The 16,214-nt window shown below is 55.9% G+C and overlaps 1 protein-coding gene across 3 annotated transcripts in view; it reads right to left on the bottom strand.

Annotated features, from left to right (window-relative positions):
• The window catches only part of ADCY3 (adenylate cyclase 3), a 58,034-nt gene that overhangs the window by 20,085 nt on the left and 21,735 nt on the right, over window positions 1-16,214 (bottom strand). The window lies entirely within an intron of this gene.

The following is a 16,214-nucleotide window of genomic DNA, read 5'->3' as shown; positions in this document are numbered from 1 at the left end:
CCTTGATTTCAGGATCCAGTGCCAGGCGGGGAAGTGGGGCAAGGAGCCGGCACGTGATGCAGCCCCTTCTTCTCCCTAACTTTAACCGGCCTCTCAAAGTAGTCTCCTGCCTAGGGACACCAGAAGCTATTTCATAGCCAGGGATTGACGCAGGGTTTGAACTGCAAAGAATGCAGTTTCTCTCTCAGCAATTTCTGGCAGGCAGGAGGAGGGGGTGGGATGCTCTGCGGTCGCTCCGGCAGTCCCCTGGCTGACCCGACGCTCAGCGCAAGCTGCCCAGATGCAGAAACCTCCATTACTGACCTTCACAGGAAAGCACCGGCTGGAGTGGGGAAGGGGTCAGACACCGTCGTGATTCAGTACGAGATGAATCGGTCTTAGCCACCCAGCAGGATGGTGAATTAATCGCTCAGGGATGTGGGAATGGTGGGTGGGGAAGTTCTGGGGCTCGTGGAAAACGTCATTTATTTTTTGTTATTACCACTGCATCAAGCACTGTCTAGCAGCCCCAGCCAGGGATCTGGACCACACTGTGTCAGGTGGTTACGCGCCCAGACTAAAGAGGCTGTCCCCGCCCCACAACACTTGCGTTCTCAGCTTAAGCTTTACACGAGAAAGGATGTGAAGAAAGCAGAGAGCAAACTCTGCCACAGACTCCCCACGTGACCTTGGGCAAGTCACTTGATCACGTTGAACCCAGCTGGCTCAACTATAACATGGGAGGAATGCCACATTACCATCTCCACTCTTTCTGTACGTGGCTCGCAAGCAGCTCAAGGCAAGAGCCACCTCTCACATGGATAGATGCAGTGTGACGGGATCCTGGGTTCGGCTGGGGGCTCGGTTGCAGCCTAGGCATAAGCAGCCCGGTCGAGCCAGGTAATGTAGGGCCCCTGCTAGACTCAAATGGTGATCTTGTGGCTACGCCAGATGGAAAGCTGAAATTTTGAACAAGTTCTTTGCATCTGTCTTCTTGGACAGGGACCAGGACAGCTCTCCCACCGCAGGTAGGGGCTATCTTGGGGACAGCACTGCCAGGCCTCGGGTCTGCGCAGATGTAGTTAGGGATCTTCTGGAAGGGCTGGATGTTTTTAAATCTGCGGGCCCTGATGCCCTCCACCCACGGGTGTTGGGGGAGCTGGCAGGGTCATTGCTGTGCCCTTGGCCCGGCTGTACGGGCGATCACGGTCCACGGGCCAGGTGCCCGGAGTTTGGAAACTAGCTAATGTTGTCCCCATTTATAAGAAAGGGAGAAAGGAGGACCCAGGAAACTATAGGCCCATAAGCCTCACATCGGTCTTGTGATCCTTGATAATTTTTTCAAGGATTTTCCCCATCTGTGGGGGGCCGGCAGGGGAGATCATGCTCAGGGGCAACCAGCATGGGTTCATCAAAGGCAGGTCCTGCCAGACCAACCTGATTGCCTTTTATGACCAGGTAACTAAATCCTTGGATGATGGTGTTGCCATGGACGTAGTCTTTCTGGACTTTAAGAAGGCCTTTGACACCGTCTCTCACCCCATCCTCATCAGTAAACTGGGCAACTGTGGCATTGATGCCTGCACAGTTGGATGGGTTAAAAATTGGCTGATGGGGCGCACCCAGAGAGTAGTGATGGACGGGCTGTACTCAACCTGGCGAGATGTGAGCAGTGGGTACCCCACAGCTCGGTCCTCAGGCCCGCACTGTTCAACATCTTCATCAGCGACTTGGACAAGGGGGTGGAAAACACGTTGTCCAAGTTTGCCGATGACACCAAGATGTGGGGCGAGGTGGACACACTCAAAGGGAGAGAGAGGCTGCAACTAGATTTAGACAGACTACAAAAGTGTCCACGGATGGTAATAGGATGGGGTTCAGCGCAGACAAATGCAGGGAGCTGCACCTTGGGAGAAGGACTCCACAGCACACATACAGGCTGGGGAGTTCCCCTCTTGAAAGCACAGAGGCGGAAAGGGATGTTGGAGTCATTATTGACTCCAAGATGAACATGAGCCGCCAATGCCAGACCACAGCCAGCAAGGCCAGCCATACCTTGTCATGCATCCCAAGGTGCATCTCAAGCCGGTCCAGAGAGGTGATCCTCCCCCTCTACACGACTTTGGTCAGGTCGCAGTTGGAGTACTGCGTCCAGTTCTGGGCACCGCACTTTAAGAAGGATGTGGCCATCCTGGAGAGGGTTCAGAGGAGGCCACCCGCATGATCGAGGGGCAACAGGGCAGGCCCTACGAAGAGAGGCTGAGGGACCTGAACCTGTTCAGCCTCAGCAAGCGGAGGCTGAGGGGGAACCTGGTGGCTGCCTACAAACTCATCAGGGGAGATCAGCAGCAAATAGGAAGGGTCCTATTCCCCCCAGCAGCACCTGGGGTGATGAGGAACAATGGCCAGAAGCTGCTGGAGAACAGGTTCAGGTTAGAGATCAGGAGGCACTATTTCACTGTCAGGTTAGCTAGGATCTGGAACCAACTTCCTAGGGAGGTGGTCCTCGCTCCTACCCTGGGTAAATTAAAAAAGAAGTTGGATGAACACCTGTCTGGGGTTGTGTGATCCCGGCGTGTGCTCCGGCCAGTGGCAGGGGGTCAGACTAGATGATCTGTTCAGGCCCCTCCTGACCCCAAAGTACTATGAAACTATCCCGACCCCTTTGTCATCTTGGTCCTTCACCTCGGCATCCATCTTCAGCGTTTCCACATCCTTCTTGAAACACAGAGCCCAACACTACAGCTAGGGTTGCCAACTCTCCAGGATTGCCCTGGAGTCTCCAGGAATTACACATAAATCTCCAGGAGTCACTCGGGAGATAAATGATAGGGCCAAATATTAAATGTTGAATCCCATTTGTATAGTAGTCCAGTGGGTTTGTATAATGTAACAGTCACATGCATTTGCCTTCCCGAGTACTGTATAGAAGATCAGTCATTAATGTCCTTACATCATGAGAAAAAACCTCCCAGAATAGAGTCAGAGTTGGCAACCCAAAGTTGCGCCCTATTCTCCAGCTGAGGTCTGAGCAGCCCCGGGCAGAGCGGTACCATCACCCTCTCTGTCTTCCCTAAACTATTTCTGTTAATAGAGCCCCAAACTTCACGCTTTTTTTTTTAATATATATATACTGCAACAGCATCCTGCTGCTGACTTACGTACAGCCCGTGCTCCACCGAACCCCCAGCTCCTTCTCAGCAGAGCCAGGGCTCAGCAACTTCTCCTCCACGCTGCATTTGTGCAGTGGGCTCCTCTTCCCTAGACGTGGCATCTGATCCGTTCAGCCCCTCCGGGTTTTTGCAATGTGCTGCAATGCCTGACAGGAGGAGGGAAGAGGGCTGTGGCAGGAACAGGCAACCAGGGCTGCATTAGGCTGGTCGGGAGGCTGCTCCAGGAGCAAGGTACACCACGCAGGTGTTTGACCTGCTCTTTAGCCAGTGCCTTGTGTGCGGCACCAGCTGGGGCTGTTGAGTTCACTAGGGTGCCTATTGACTGGTCTCCACCCCAGCAAGGAAGACTTAACCCATACAGGCCCACTATGAAATACAAAACCTTACCCATCCTTAAGCTAAACTTCCTCACCCAGGGCTGAAGGTGGCCGATTGTGTGACAAAGAGCAGAGGCAAAAGCCCAACCTGCCACACCAACCCTCATCTCAGGGACCCCGGCTCCTCCTGGCTTGCTCTCAGGCCCCCCTGGCTGTCCTTTTCCTTCAGCTACAATTTTGGGAAGTTGCATGGGATTATGCACTTTCCCTGGCAGAAAAGGATTGCAGCGGACCATAAGCAGCCACAAAGGACACCTGGGGAGCGTGCTCGGGAGGATGCATCTAGTCTTGGAGGTGAAAAGAGGATCTAAACTAAAAGCACGTGTGTTGAAGAGGCACCTAAGTGCTACTTCAATGCACAAGTGCACCAGCACCGTGCAGAACTGGTTCACGGATGAAATCGGCCCTCAGGCCCATCTGTGCAGATCTCACTAGCGATCCCGTGTTTGTCCAGGGAGGTGCCCGGTTCCCTTTCGGCTCCATCTATCGTCTGACCCAGCCGCAACTGGACTCGGCAGCGGCTTTGCTTCTGCGGAGACTCGCGTCACAGAAACATCAGATGGGGCGCGTGGATGAAAGCAGCCCCGGGCTTCCCCGTTTTTGGAAGCTGCTCCAATTCTTTTGCCGGCGGGAGCTAATTTTAGCTGGAATTAGCGAGTTTATTTTCAAAGCAAGTTGACAGGGCGACGCATCCTGTCCACAGAAAAGGATGGATAGCTGGGCGCTGCAGATCTCAAAGAGAAGCCAGCTCCTTCTACCGTGGATGAGCGGGGTGGGGAGCTAAGACCCCGGACATGCTCCATCCCTGGTCTCAGCTGGACAGCGGAAACCAGCCGAAAAACATCCAGCCTGGTTCCAATCACCCAGGACCAGGCACTGTACGGTGCAGAGTCCTGCTGGTGGCTAACTCAGCATGGATTGAAACCTGCACCTCAAGACGACCGCTCGGGCTCAGAGCCAGCTGTTCCCTCAAGGCCTTGCTGTCTTACCCTGTCTAACACCTCGCTGTTAGTGTCTAAACGTATCTGGATTGTTAAATCGCCGAGAAAATCATCCTCATTAAAACCTAAGCAGCAGAGAGAGATCAAATTAGCCCCATTGCATCCTCTCCTAGTTACTCCCAGAGAGCCAGCGGCGGCAGCAAACATCAGCAGAGAGCGCTCCGCGGGGACAGGCTATAGGAGGCTGCTGGCAGAGCTGCTTGGGCTATAGGAGCACTTCGGGCTGGATCCTGTTCACATGATATCAGTGAGGAGCAATGCCTCTGCAGCCAGTGGCTGGGGAGAGGAGAGTTGGGTCCTTCCTGGTAGGGTTAGGAATACAGCCCAAACACCTACGAGGCTGGAGGGGTCTGCCTCTAGGCCTCTCCGTGGGATGGTGCAGTGTTGGAAAGCCTCAATGAGATGCTGATACAATGCACCAGAGTCCTCCCAGTCAAAAAGAGAGACTAAGCTCACTGCTTTCAAAACCTAGCGTGCAAGTGCTGTATCACACGGTGGCAAAGAGCAGAGGCTGGAGGGGAGAGAGGACTGGCTCTGACCGGGGTTTTTCCCTACTTCCTCTCTCTCTCGCAGCCTTCAGCATTGGTAGCCTCTAGTTTTTGGAAAACAAAGACCCCCAGGCACACCAAGACTTGGTCACGTGCACCATGCCCGTGCCACGTATCAGTATGCTTACCTGCCTGCCGGCCGGGGGAAGCAAGGCCGGTGTCCCGGCTGGGGGAGCGCTTAGGCTCTGAACGCCTCCAGCAAGCAAAGGCGAGCACAAGAGGCACCAGCAGCTGGAAGCTGATGCCAGATGAGTTCTCCTTAGAAATGAGGCATGCACTTTTCATTGTGCAGGGAATGCCTCACTAAATCCAGCCACGCTGGGGAGGGGCTCCATCTCTCAATGGCTTCAGATGGAGATGGGAGGCTTGTCTGGGAGACGTGCATTGGCCAAACACAAGTTCTCGGGCTCCGTGCGGTGGGAACTGGGTGGAAGTTTACGGCTCTTGGGTTGCAGATGGGCTGATGCTCCTCTCCAGCCTATGAAGCACCCAGGTACCTTGATGAGGAGCTTGTTAGAGACGCTCAGTGCTGAGCCAGCTGTTCAGGGTGCTTCAGGGAGCTTTTTTCAAAGGCAAAACTGCTGCTTCTGGGGTCCTAGCTAAGTGCAGCATGGGGGCTCTGCTCTGTCCGTGGCAGGAGGCCCCATTCTCAAGTGCCCGGCCCCTCGTTTATGCGCCGGCAGCTGAGAAACCACGGTGCAGGAAGCAACTCGACCCAACTGGTGTATGCAATTAGACAGTCCCTCTGCACAGGTGCAAATGATGCTGACATGGGGCAAACTACGGTGAATCAACCCTAGTATACCCTTTCACCTCCTGTCCCAAACTGCTGCATTAGAGTTGCACAGTTGCCAGGCTGCAGCACCGTGCACAGCTGAACGCCGTCTCTGCTCCTACTCTGGCACCATGAAACCAGATTATTATAAAGAGGGATGACCTCACTGGGCCTGGTTCGGGGGCATCACTGCAACCACGCCTAGATCATGCCAATGCTATTCGGCCTTTGCCGCCGTGTCGGCGGCTGACAGAGCCCGTGCAATCGCTGCGTGTGCTCCCCTCGTCCTGGGGCGTTCGCTGGAGGGAGAGATCGACCAGAGCTCAACGAAGCAGATGGATGATGTCAAGCGTGGCTATTTTATAGGCATGCTTCTTCCTGGAAACTCAATCTGGCTAAAAATAATTCAGTTAGCTGTAAACACAGACCAGCAGTGAGGCCGTTCATCGGGACTTCTTCGAAGTCCAACCCACCACCTGGAGGCCTGGATTTTTCCAACGGAGAGGCGTAATTTCGTTACAGCTAATCACCTCTGCCGCTATGCAAAGGACAAGTGCCAGGAGGACTGGGGCTGGGGAGGCCAGGGAAGGCTTTGCCCCTCACCAGCACATATGGTGCAGCCTGATGAGCCAGGGGTAATGTAGGGGAGGGAGAAGACCAGGTTTGGCAGCATCTTCAGCACAGGAGGCAGGATGCAGGCCCAGCTGATCGGACCCAATCCGGCAGCATCTCCCGCTGCTTGTTTCATCTGTCTGCTTGGACATGAATTGCACCCAAATGCGGTGAGGTCCGGGGAGAGCTGTGAAGAGGCTGCACACGTGCAATGAAGAAATAGCAGCCCCTCAGCACCCCCATTCTGCACTGTGTAGACCAGTGGGTCTCAGCCTCCCTGGCCCCATGGACGGCCTTCATGGCTGCAACGTCAGCGGCATGCCTTCCATCACTGGAAGTGGCAAGGCACAGGCGTCCTAGGGTTCAGCATGAAGCTTCCTGGCCCTGTGGGTATATTCATGACTCCCCCGGCTCAGTATCCACTCCTGAAGCCTGGCCACGGGACTGCTGCAGCTCATGAGAGGGCACTGGACCCCCAGTGGAGATTCGCCCCCAGATGCTGAGTGCATGGAGCCTTTCCGTGCGCTTGCCCGAAGCTCAGACCGGGTTGGTGTTCTGCCCTTCCTCAGATACACCCAACAGGAACTTTGCTGATGGGATCTGGCTCATGGCAGGGAGTGAGAGTTGAGTGTACCGTGCCGGGCAGGACCTGCAACAACCAGTCTGCCCAGTAAAGAAGGATCCAGTCTGCCCCGTAAAGAAGGAGTAGAGCTCAAGGGTGAATCTTCTGCAGTGAAGAGGAGCGCTTGGGAGATCGGAGATGGTCAGCCAGGCTCTTCTGAGCCGGGTGCCCTCCGGGGTCCCGGCTGCCACGCTGCTGGATGTAGCTTTAGCAGGGGGGTGATGTCCATCTGGAACGGCCCCTGCATGGACACAAGAGAGGCCGGACTCTCTCAGCTGCTGGATGTGACCGAGAGGCACAAAGAAGCACCTGTGGTCCGGAGGCTGGTTCACCTGCCCTGGGGCTGCTCCAGTCCATGCACCAGCTGCAAAGGCAGCAGGGGCTGGGGCTTCTTATGGGCTACTGCTGCTCCTCCCGGAAAGGCAGGGAAATGCTCCTCTAGCTCAGGCACACGCTTACGGCACTTTGCATTGGGTGCCAAGCCCAGAGCTGCCCTACACAGCCCCAGTATCGGGCTCTGAAGCTTTTGGGCTCTGGACCTGGGATGGATTGGAGGCAGCACGACACGGGGGGAGTCTTGGAGGGTCTCCCATCACCCCCAAATGGCTCCCAGCAGCTTTCTTCATCCCGCACCAGCCCTCCTGGGCTTATCAATGGGCAGAGTCCATGCAAATCCCGGACACTAACTGAAGAGGCCCCGTTTCTCTCTCCTGCAAGCAGCCAGGCGGGCCCTTCAGAGATGCTACACAGGTCCTGGGGACCGTCCCAAGCAAAGCATTTGCTGCCTCCTCATCTCAGATCAAGACCTGCTTCCTGCTCAGAGACCAGGGAGATGGGTTTGGTGCCATGTCTGCCCCAGGCAGCTGGAGGTGGGGTGTAGGTGGGAGCCTGAAGGCTTCTAGTCTGAGGAGTGCAAGCTGCCCCTGCACCCCCGCATCCTCCCTCTCCTGGGAGCTTTCAGCCAGGCACTCCCATCACACGACATCTCATCGCTCACCTCCGAAGTGAGCCGTGCTATGGGCGTTGACTCTGAAACCTAGTAGCAATAGCCATCACGAGCGTTAACTCTGAAACCTAGTAATAACATGTGCTATCGGTGTTGACTCTGAAACCTAGCAATACCAGTAACCACGTGACCTCTGGAGCTGCCTCCCAGCCCCACAGCTCTAGGATTTCTATGACACACTTACTCCAGAGCAGTCTCAGCTTAACCCTGAGCAGCGGAGCAGGCGCACAGCATGCAACCCTTACTCTGGAGCAAACGCCGGTCTCTGGAGTAAAGTTACCCAGGTGTATGTGCTATGTGCCCAGCCCACCATCAGGCTCAGCCCAGAGCAGCCAGATCTACTGCCCCCAATGTCCAGGGGCTGTAATAACACCTACCTGGGCAGCCAACTTGAGAGCACGGATCATGGGTTGGCTCCTTTCTAGAGCACATTGACTGCAGAGTGGCTCTGGGGTAGGTTACCCCGGAGTAAATCTGTTCAGTGTGTCCACACGCCAGGGCAGGAACTCACAGGCTCCAGTTTCAAAGCCATGAGCCCCTGCCCCCACCATGGGAAGTGAAGCAGAGTCTCTGCTACCCTAGGTGGGCATCTCAGATCCCACCCAGCATAGGGGGCACACGCACAGTTCATTACAGCCACGGCGTAGTCTGGCCGAGCCGTGCAGGCTCTCCGTCACTTCTCGTCTCTGGCACCAGCATCTAAGCGTAATGGTGAGCAAAGCAAGTGTACGGGCGAGTCCCTGGGCCGAAGTCAAGCCAAGCCCAAGCTTGAACATGGGGTTCATTAACGCCGCAGTGTCCCTTAGGCTGCGGGATAATTCCCAGCTGCATCTAGTTGGGCGCTGCAGGGAAGGGGTCCTGGCAGGTCCTCACCTCCAGGCTGCCCTACTCTGTGCTGTCTGGCTGAGGTCCCCTCAGGGCTGCATGGGGGTAGGAGCTGGGCATCCTTGTCCGGCCATTCCTCCTTCCCAATGTGCCTGGAGGGGTGCGAAGAGCTGTGTACAGAAACACGGTCAAGCAGGGCTGGCAGGGCCCTCATCTAGTCCAGCCTTTTTAGACTCAAGGCTCCCCCTCGTTAGACTGGAGACCCCCTCAAGAAAGGCCAGCTCTGAGCTTTCACTCATATTTGTGACTATATGGAAAACTAAAAGAGCCATTCCCTGTTGCAAAGACCTCAGAAATCCCACACCAGCTCCGACACGCTGGATCCCTATTTGAAAGCTCTTGGTTTATCTCGTGGACCACAGGTAGGCGTTTGCACACCTAACAGTGTGCAACACCCTTGAAAGTATCTCAGGTCACCCCTGAGTTGGAAAAATCACTGATCTGGTCCAAACCCTTGCTCAGGGCAGGATTGCCGCTGTCTAAACCAGCCCAGCCAAGCGTCTGTCTAACCTGCTTTTAGAAGATAGCAAGGATGGAGACTCCGCAGCCTCCCTGGGCAGCCCGTCCCGGTGCTCGACCACAGCTCTCCCTCGTATCCAACCTACATTTCTCCTGCTGAAATTTAAGACCGTGGCTCCTCGTCCTGTCCCCTGGAGCCATAGAGAACAGTCAATCACCATCCTCTGTGTAAGCACCCTGAAGACTGTTATCAGCACCCTCCCAAAGCCTTTTCCCCTCCACGCTACGTAATCCCAGTTCTTTCCTGGTCTGTCATTTTCTCCAGACCTCAAACACCTGTTGCTGATCTCTGACGGTGCCCAAAAACGGACGCTGTGCTCCAAACGAGGCCTCTCCAGTGCTTTAGGGAGCTGTCCCTGGGGTCTCCCCACATCGAGCTCCCTTTGCCCCTCTCTCCCTGCAGCGCTCGGGGGCAGAGCATCTGCCCTTCATGGCCGTGCAACGAGGCTCACGCTCCAGGACCAGAGCTTGCTGGTGCTGGGCTCGGGAGACTCAAAAGCAGAGGTTCCCAAACTTTGTCTTATTGCATACCCCCTTCCAGATTTGCCAGCTGCCTGCATACCCCTACCAGCATTTGAACCCCTTAAATATCAAGTATAATGATGATTAAATCCGCCATTACACAATTTCTCCTGCATACCCCCCCCAGAGATGTCTTGCGTACCCCCGGGGTATGCGTACCACAGTTTGGGAACCCCTACTCTAGACTGGCTTTCTTCTCCAACTTGCCCTCAATGACTGTGGGGGGACTTTCTCCTGCCCGGCTATCAGCATTGGGCTCTCTGGGGAACAAGTCAAATGCCCCCACGTCCCGCACGCCGCCCAAGCCGCGAGTCAGTCGCACCAACAAAAGGTCGGGTCTGAAGGGCTGAATGCTCCCCAGCTCCACCCCGAGCCTTGCGTTCGCCCTGGCCTGCAGCCCTTGGGAACAACGCGGCTGTCAGCAGGCTCGGCTCCCTCCTGGGGCCCTACAATCACGGGGAGAGTCAGCAGACAGCCACAGGATCTGCTAGAACAAGGCTGCTCTCAGAGAGCTGCAAACGGCATCTCCCTCGTGACCCCTTGTGCCGTCACGCTCCCATCCCCGCAGACCGGCGCCCATCCCAGAGCATCACCCACGGGCGTCTTCTCCCTGCCTTGCCCAGCCCTTCTCCCGACACGACGACACCGGTTTCAATTTGCTCCTCTGCTGAATCCCATGCAGCTGCTCTGTGTCCAGACAAACCCAAATCCCTTTGCACTGCAATGAGGGGGGAGGCGGTGATGGGGAAGCGCGTGCGCTTGCTGCACAGCTGCCTTGGCCAGTCCGAGAAGCCCCATCTCGGTGCGGAGCCTCTGACGGCCTTTCAGTCCTCACCATTTGGTGCAAAGGAGACGCACGCTGCGGGGAGAGCCCGGTTGGTCTTTTCGGGGCAGATTTTGTAGAAACGTACCAAAATCCCGGCAGTTTCCTAAGCGAGAGCTTCAAGACAAGAGTTTTAAAAGTCCAGTTAGAAACCTTGGGAGGGTTGGGGTGAGCAATGCTTTCAGCTGGAGGGCCGCTTAATGAGTTTTGGTGAGCTGGTGAGGGCCATACCGGTAGCCCTGCCACTTGACAGGTGCTTCCTCATCACCATTTTGGGATGGAAGTCATGCCCCCTTGCCCCCACCAGCGACAACAGCAGCAGACGGCAGGCCCTCGGGGTGCTCGTGACCTGTACAAGTGCGGCTGCCCAGCCCTGCGCGGCTCCAGCCAATTTGGGGAGCTGCATGTGGCGGCAAGGAGCACGACCAGACCACCCCGTCTCTACCGCGTGGGGCTCCCCGCAGCTCCCAGGACGCATGCACCACTGGGGAGAAGCCCCATGCAATGGAGCCAGCGGCCACGTGCAGCTCACAGGACTCCCCCGGGAGCGGCGGGACCCCTGCTCCCCAGCAGAGCCCTACAGCCTGCACGTGGCGGGAAGGCAGCCGGCTCCACCGCGCGTGGCTTTCCCCCTTTGCAAGCTTTCAGACACAATTCCCAGCAAGCCAAACAAAACTACGTCTGAGGAGGAGTTTTAGTTTAATGCACGAGAAAGACTTAAAGCATCTGGAAATCCCACTCGTGCAAAGAGTCTTGCAGTTGCGGGGCAAGAAAGGGCAAAAAAAGTGGAGTGCACAAAGGCCCCCAGCTCACGTCTGACTTCATTATAACCCGATCTAACTAGATCGCATCGCCTGTAATCAAGAATCGAACTTTAGGCTGGCTCCTGCTTTTGAAAATCTTGGCCCCGCTCAAGGCTCAGCATTCAAATGCGCCCAGGGTTTGAGAATATCAGCAGACCGGTACAAATGGTTTCTTTCTGTGTTGAAGTCCAAGGAACGCCTGGAAGAACGGGGGGTTGTTTAGCCTGAAGAAGGGAAGACTGAAGGGGGATTTGATAACGGCCCCTGAATGCACAAAGCGGACAGTGAGCGACTGTTGTGTGTCCGTAGGGCAGGACAAGCAGCAACGAGCTGATCTACGTGAAGGGCTGCCAGGAGAAGAGAAAGAAGACCTTTTCTCTCGCGCTGCAGAGAGCAGGACGTGGATCAGTGGCTTGAAGTTGCAGCCAAGTAGGTTTAGATTGGAGATCAGGAAACACGTCTGCACTTGGAGACCGGGAAACACGTCTGCACTGGCAGAGCAGGGAGGCGGTGGGAGAGACACCGGGGAAGGGGGGGACTCTGCATCACTGGGGGTGTCAAGGAGAGGGGGAACAGACACTGGTGGGGGATGATCCAGGTGTAGCGATGCCTGTGCTCTGCTATGGGGGTTTCCCAGGCTTTGCTGGTTGTTGCATGGGGCTGGGAGGGATGCCAGAGAAATTAGGGAATCTCCATTAGAGGATGTTTAAAGCAGGTTAGATGCCTGGGCTGGTTTAGACAGGGATGACTTTGCTCTGAGCAGTGGCTTGCACTAGATCAGCGATGTTTAACTGGGATGCCGCAGCATCCTAGGGTGTCTAGAGATCCTTTCAAGGGTGCCGCGGGATGCTAGCACTGTTAGGGGTGCAACCACGATTCACAAGATAAACCCAGATTTCAAACTGGAATCCAGAGTGCTACAAACATCCTGGTCTTTGCATCCTTTGCAGCCAACGTGCTCTACTCATTCTCTGTAGTCAAAAAAACAAGTGAAGGCTCAGAGCTGGCTTTGGGCTGTGGGGAGCAGAAGTGCCACGGTCCCTGCCGGACTGATGGAGGCAGAGTCGAGAGAAGGCACCAAGAAGGGAACCGGGGAATCCCGACCCCTTGGCCCATGCTTACGCTGCGACTGCCCCTAGGACAGCACCTGGCACCCCCAGCTCCAACCTCCCACCCGCTGCCGCTCAGATCCCCTCAAGCCTTTGCTGCATCGACTGCAAATCCTGCACGGGAGGCAGCTGCCGAGCCCGATCCTGCCCAGGGCCCAGCACCGCCTTGCAAAGGACACCTGGAGCTGCCGCACTGCAGAAGGCGACAGGCGCAACGCGGCAAAGTCAGGGAGGCAGCCCTTCCCTCCGCACCCCGGTCCCTCGGCGCCCGACTGCTGTGCTTGAAAATGAAGTGTTGTCTTAATTGGCTCTGCTGGGGCTTGGCTAATGGGCGTCTTGCGGCTGAAGCGGGACCCGGGCCTGCGAGGAGAAGCTGGCAGAGAAGGAAGAAGCGCGGTCCGTGCAAACTGCAGGGGCTGGATCGACTCTGATGTGTCCTGCCACAGCTGGCTGCTGTCCTGACCCAACCTGCACAGCCGCCCCTTGGATGGGAAATCCCAAACGGCTCCCACGTGGGGAGAGAGCGAACGGGCCGGGAAAGGAGCTGACGGCGGTGGAGGGGGCATGCGGCAGAAGTCGGCGGCAGCACGACTGGGGTGGGGACGAGCGAAGGGGGGCCTGCTATTGCGTACGTCTCACAACACCGAGGGAATCACCCAGCAGCAGGCTCGGAGCAGACACAGGGCAGTCTTTCCTGCTTCAGCACCCTCCTAGTGAGACAGTCTTTCCTAACCTCCAGCCTCAACTTTCCTTGCTGCAGCTCGAGCCCATTGCTCCTTTTTCATCATCTGCCACCACTGAGACCAGCCAATCTCCATCCTTTTTGCAACCCGCCCTGAGCGCCTGGCCACAATACACCGCAGCTGCCTGAGCAGGACTGGCTGCATCCGCCGCGTCGGGGTCCAAGCACCGTGCTATCCCCCAGCGTACTATGCCTGCCCGAACACCCCAAAACAGGGCGGGGGGAGATCCTAATTTTACTTGGGGCTTTGCACTCTGCACGAGGAACCTGGTTAATTAAGTGGGTTTTCACTCGCAGCCTATGGGGGTTACTCTGCAGCAGCAGATCCCGCGCGTGCGTTGCTATGGGAACGTGCTTAGTAATTTTGGTCTCCATCCTCAACTTCTCCATTTCCCAGGGAACTGCCGGAGATGCAATGCAAACAAGGCCGAACCCTCCCGTGGATGCAGATGGAAACGAGGCCGCATGCTCCCAGGCATCGGGGGTCAGGAAGGAAGGTCCCTCCGGGGATGCTTCCTCGGGAGCCGCCCTGCCCTGGCTGCAACCAGAGACCAGATGCCAGGAGGAGGTGGAGCGTAGATCTGCACCGCAGACCCGCATCCTCTCCCTGCTCGGGGGGTTGGAGCGGTTTCCAGGAGATTGGGAGTCCCCGAACGTGGACCGGCTGCAGCTCTTCCACCTCCCCCAGCCTCTTGTCTCTTCACCCATCAGAAAAATCCCAGGAGGGGACACAAATCCTCCGCCTGCAGCATCACTCGCTTCAAGCTACCAGCGACCGAGTAACAGGAAGGCTTCGGTGCCTCTCTGGAGCTCTCTAGACCCGCAACACCCACCAAATCTCAAGCTGCCGTGCAGCCGGCTGAGCTAACCGATATCCCACACGTGCCACTTTATTTCACCCCAGTGCAGCCTGCCTTAATGCTGCCCCTCTGTGAGCATCTGCACTGGAGAAAATGATCAGCAAGGGAAGTGCAAGGCAGGGCAGAGGCATGAGCTGTCACAGGCAGCAGCCAACCTCATCGGATGCTACACAGCTAACGCCGACCTTGATCTGGGACCTGCCGGCTCCTTTTAGAGGCTCACCAAACCCCTGAACTGGAGCAGGCCTGGTCTGGTGGCTGGTGTCAGGGAAGAGCCAGAGAGGTGCAAAGGCCTCACTGAAATGAATGGGGCATTTGCACCTCTCTGAGCTCGGGTCAGGCTGTCTGCAGACTCAGGAAGTCGTCAGCACAGCTGTTATCTTTTGTTCATAATGGGGAGAGCGGGAAGCCTTGGGGATCAGGAAATCTGAGGTCACCACTGGACTGCCAGAATCAGGCTCCTCCTTCTTGCCTTTTGGCCGTGGGAACCTTGCCTTCCTTTCTGCCCCGTGGCCCAACTCTGACAGGAGGAGCAGAGACTGCCCTCAGCCCAGCCGGGAAACTTTGGGTGTGTCTACAAATGCATTAACGCGCTTTAGTTAATGCACATTAAATCTAGTGTCTCCATTGTGAGGTACTAGGAAAATGCGCATTAGCCTGGCTTATTCTGCATTAGCTAAAGAGCATGCTTTTAAGTGATGCTTAATGAGCATTAGCCTATTTTAATGTGCATTACAGATTCATAGCTTGCGCAGCTGGATGGGACCTCGCAAGATCATCGGGTCCAGCCCCCTGCACCAGGCAGGAAAGACAACTGGGGTCGGGCGACCCCAGCGAGGTGACCGTCCATCTCCTCTTGAAGATTTCCAGGGTAGGCGACTGCCCCATGTCTGGAGGGAGCTTATCCCACAGTCTGGACACCTTGACTGTGAAGGATTTTTTCCTAATGATGAGCCTGAATCAGTTTTCCAGGAGTTTGTGGCTATTACACCTGGTTTTCCCCAAGGGTGCCCTGGTGAACAGTTGTTCACCGAGCCCTTGACGTACTCCCCTGATGTAGGGGTAAGCTGCTACCAGGTCCCCACACCCAAATTGTTAATAAAGATGTTGAAAAGTACTGAACCGAGCACCAACCCCTGTGGGACACCGCTGCCCACTTCTCGCCAGGACGTTCGCTACGACTCTCTGGGTCCTACCCCACAGCCAGCTTCATACTTACCTGACTGTCTCTCAGTTAAGTCCACAGTCCTCCAATTTTCCCATGAGAACATCATGGGATACCAGATCAAAAGCTTTTTGGAAGTCTAGGTATACAATGTCGACCTCCTCTCTCTTGTCCAGGTGCCGAGTTACCTGGTCGTAGAAGGAGATGAGGCTGATAAGACGAGACCTGTCCGCAACGAAGCCGTGCTGGCTCTCGCTCAGTATCCCACCTTCTGCAAGCCTACTGCACATAGACTCCTTAATGAACTTTTCCAGGATTTTCCCTAGGATTGAAGTTAGGCTAACTGGCCTATAGTTACCCAGGTAATCCCTTCTCCCCTTCTTGAAGATGGGCACAACGTTGGCCCTCTTCCAGTCCTCAGGGACCTCTCCAGAGCACCACAAGTTGTGCAAGTTTTGCCAGGGGCTCCACGATGACGTCGGCCAGCTCCTTCAGCGCTCTCAAATGAAGTTCATCCGAGCATGTCTAATTTTTCAATTGATCACACACTTCTACGGGAATAGTAGGAAGGCTGTCATTCCTACTCTGCTCGTTCTGTACCCTATCTGGCATGATTTTCCCCTTGGCCCGGTGAAATACTGAAGCAAAGTAGTCATTTAGGAGTTCAGTTTTCTCCTGAGTGCCGGTATCCAG

Source organism: Alligator sinensis, unplaced genomic scaffold (assembly GCF_000455745.1).
Source record: "Alligator sinensis unplaced genomic scaffold, ASM45574v1 scaffold637_1, whole genome shotgun sequence".
Lineage (NCBI taxonomy): Eukaryota > Metazoa > Chordata > Crocodylia > Alligatoridae > Alligator > Alligator sinensis.
Note: the sequence above shows the minus strand (reverse complement) of the source record. Positions and strands in the feature narration are given on the sequence as shown.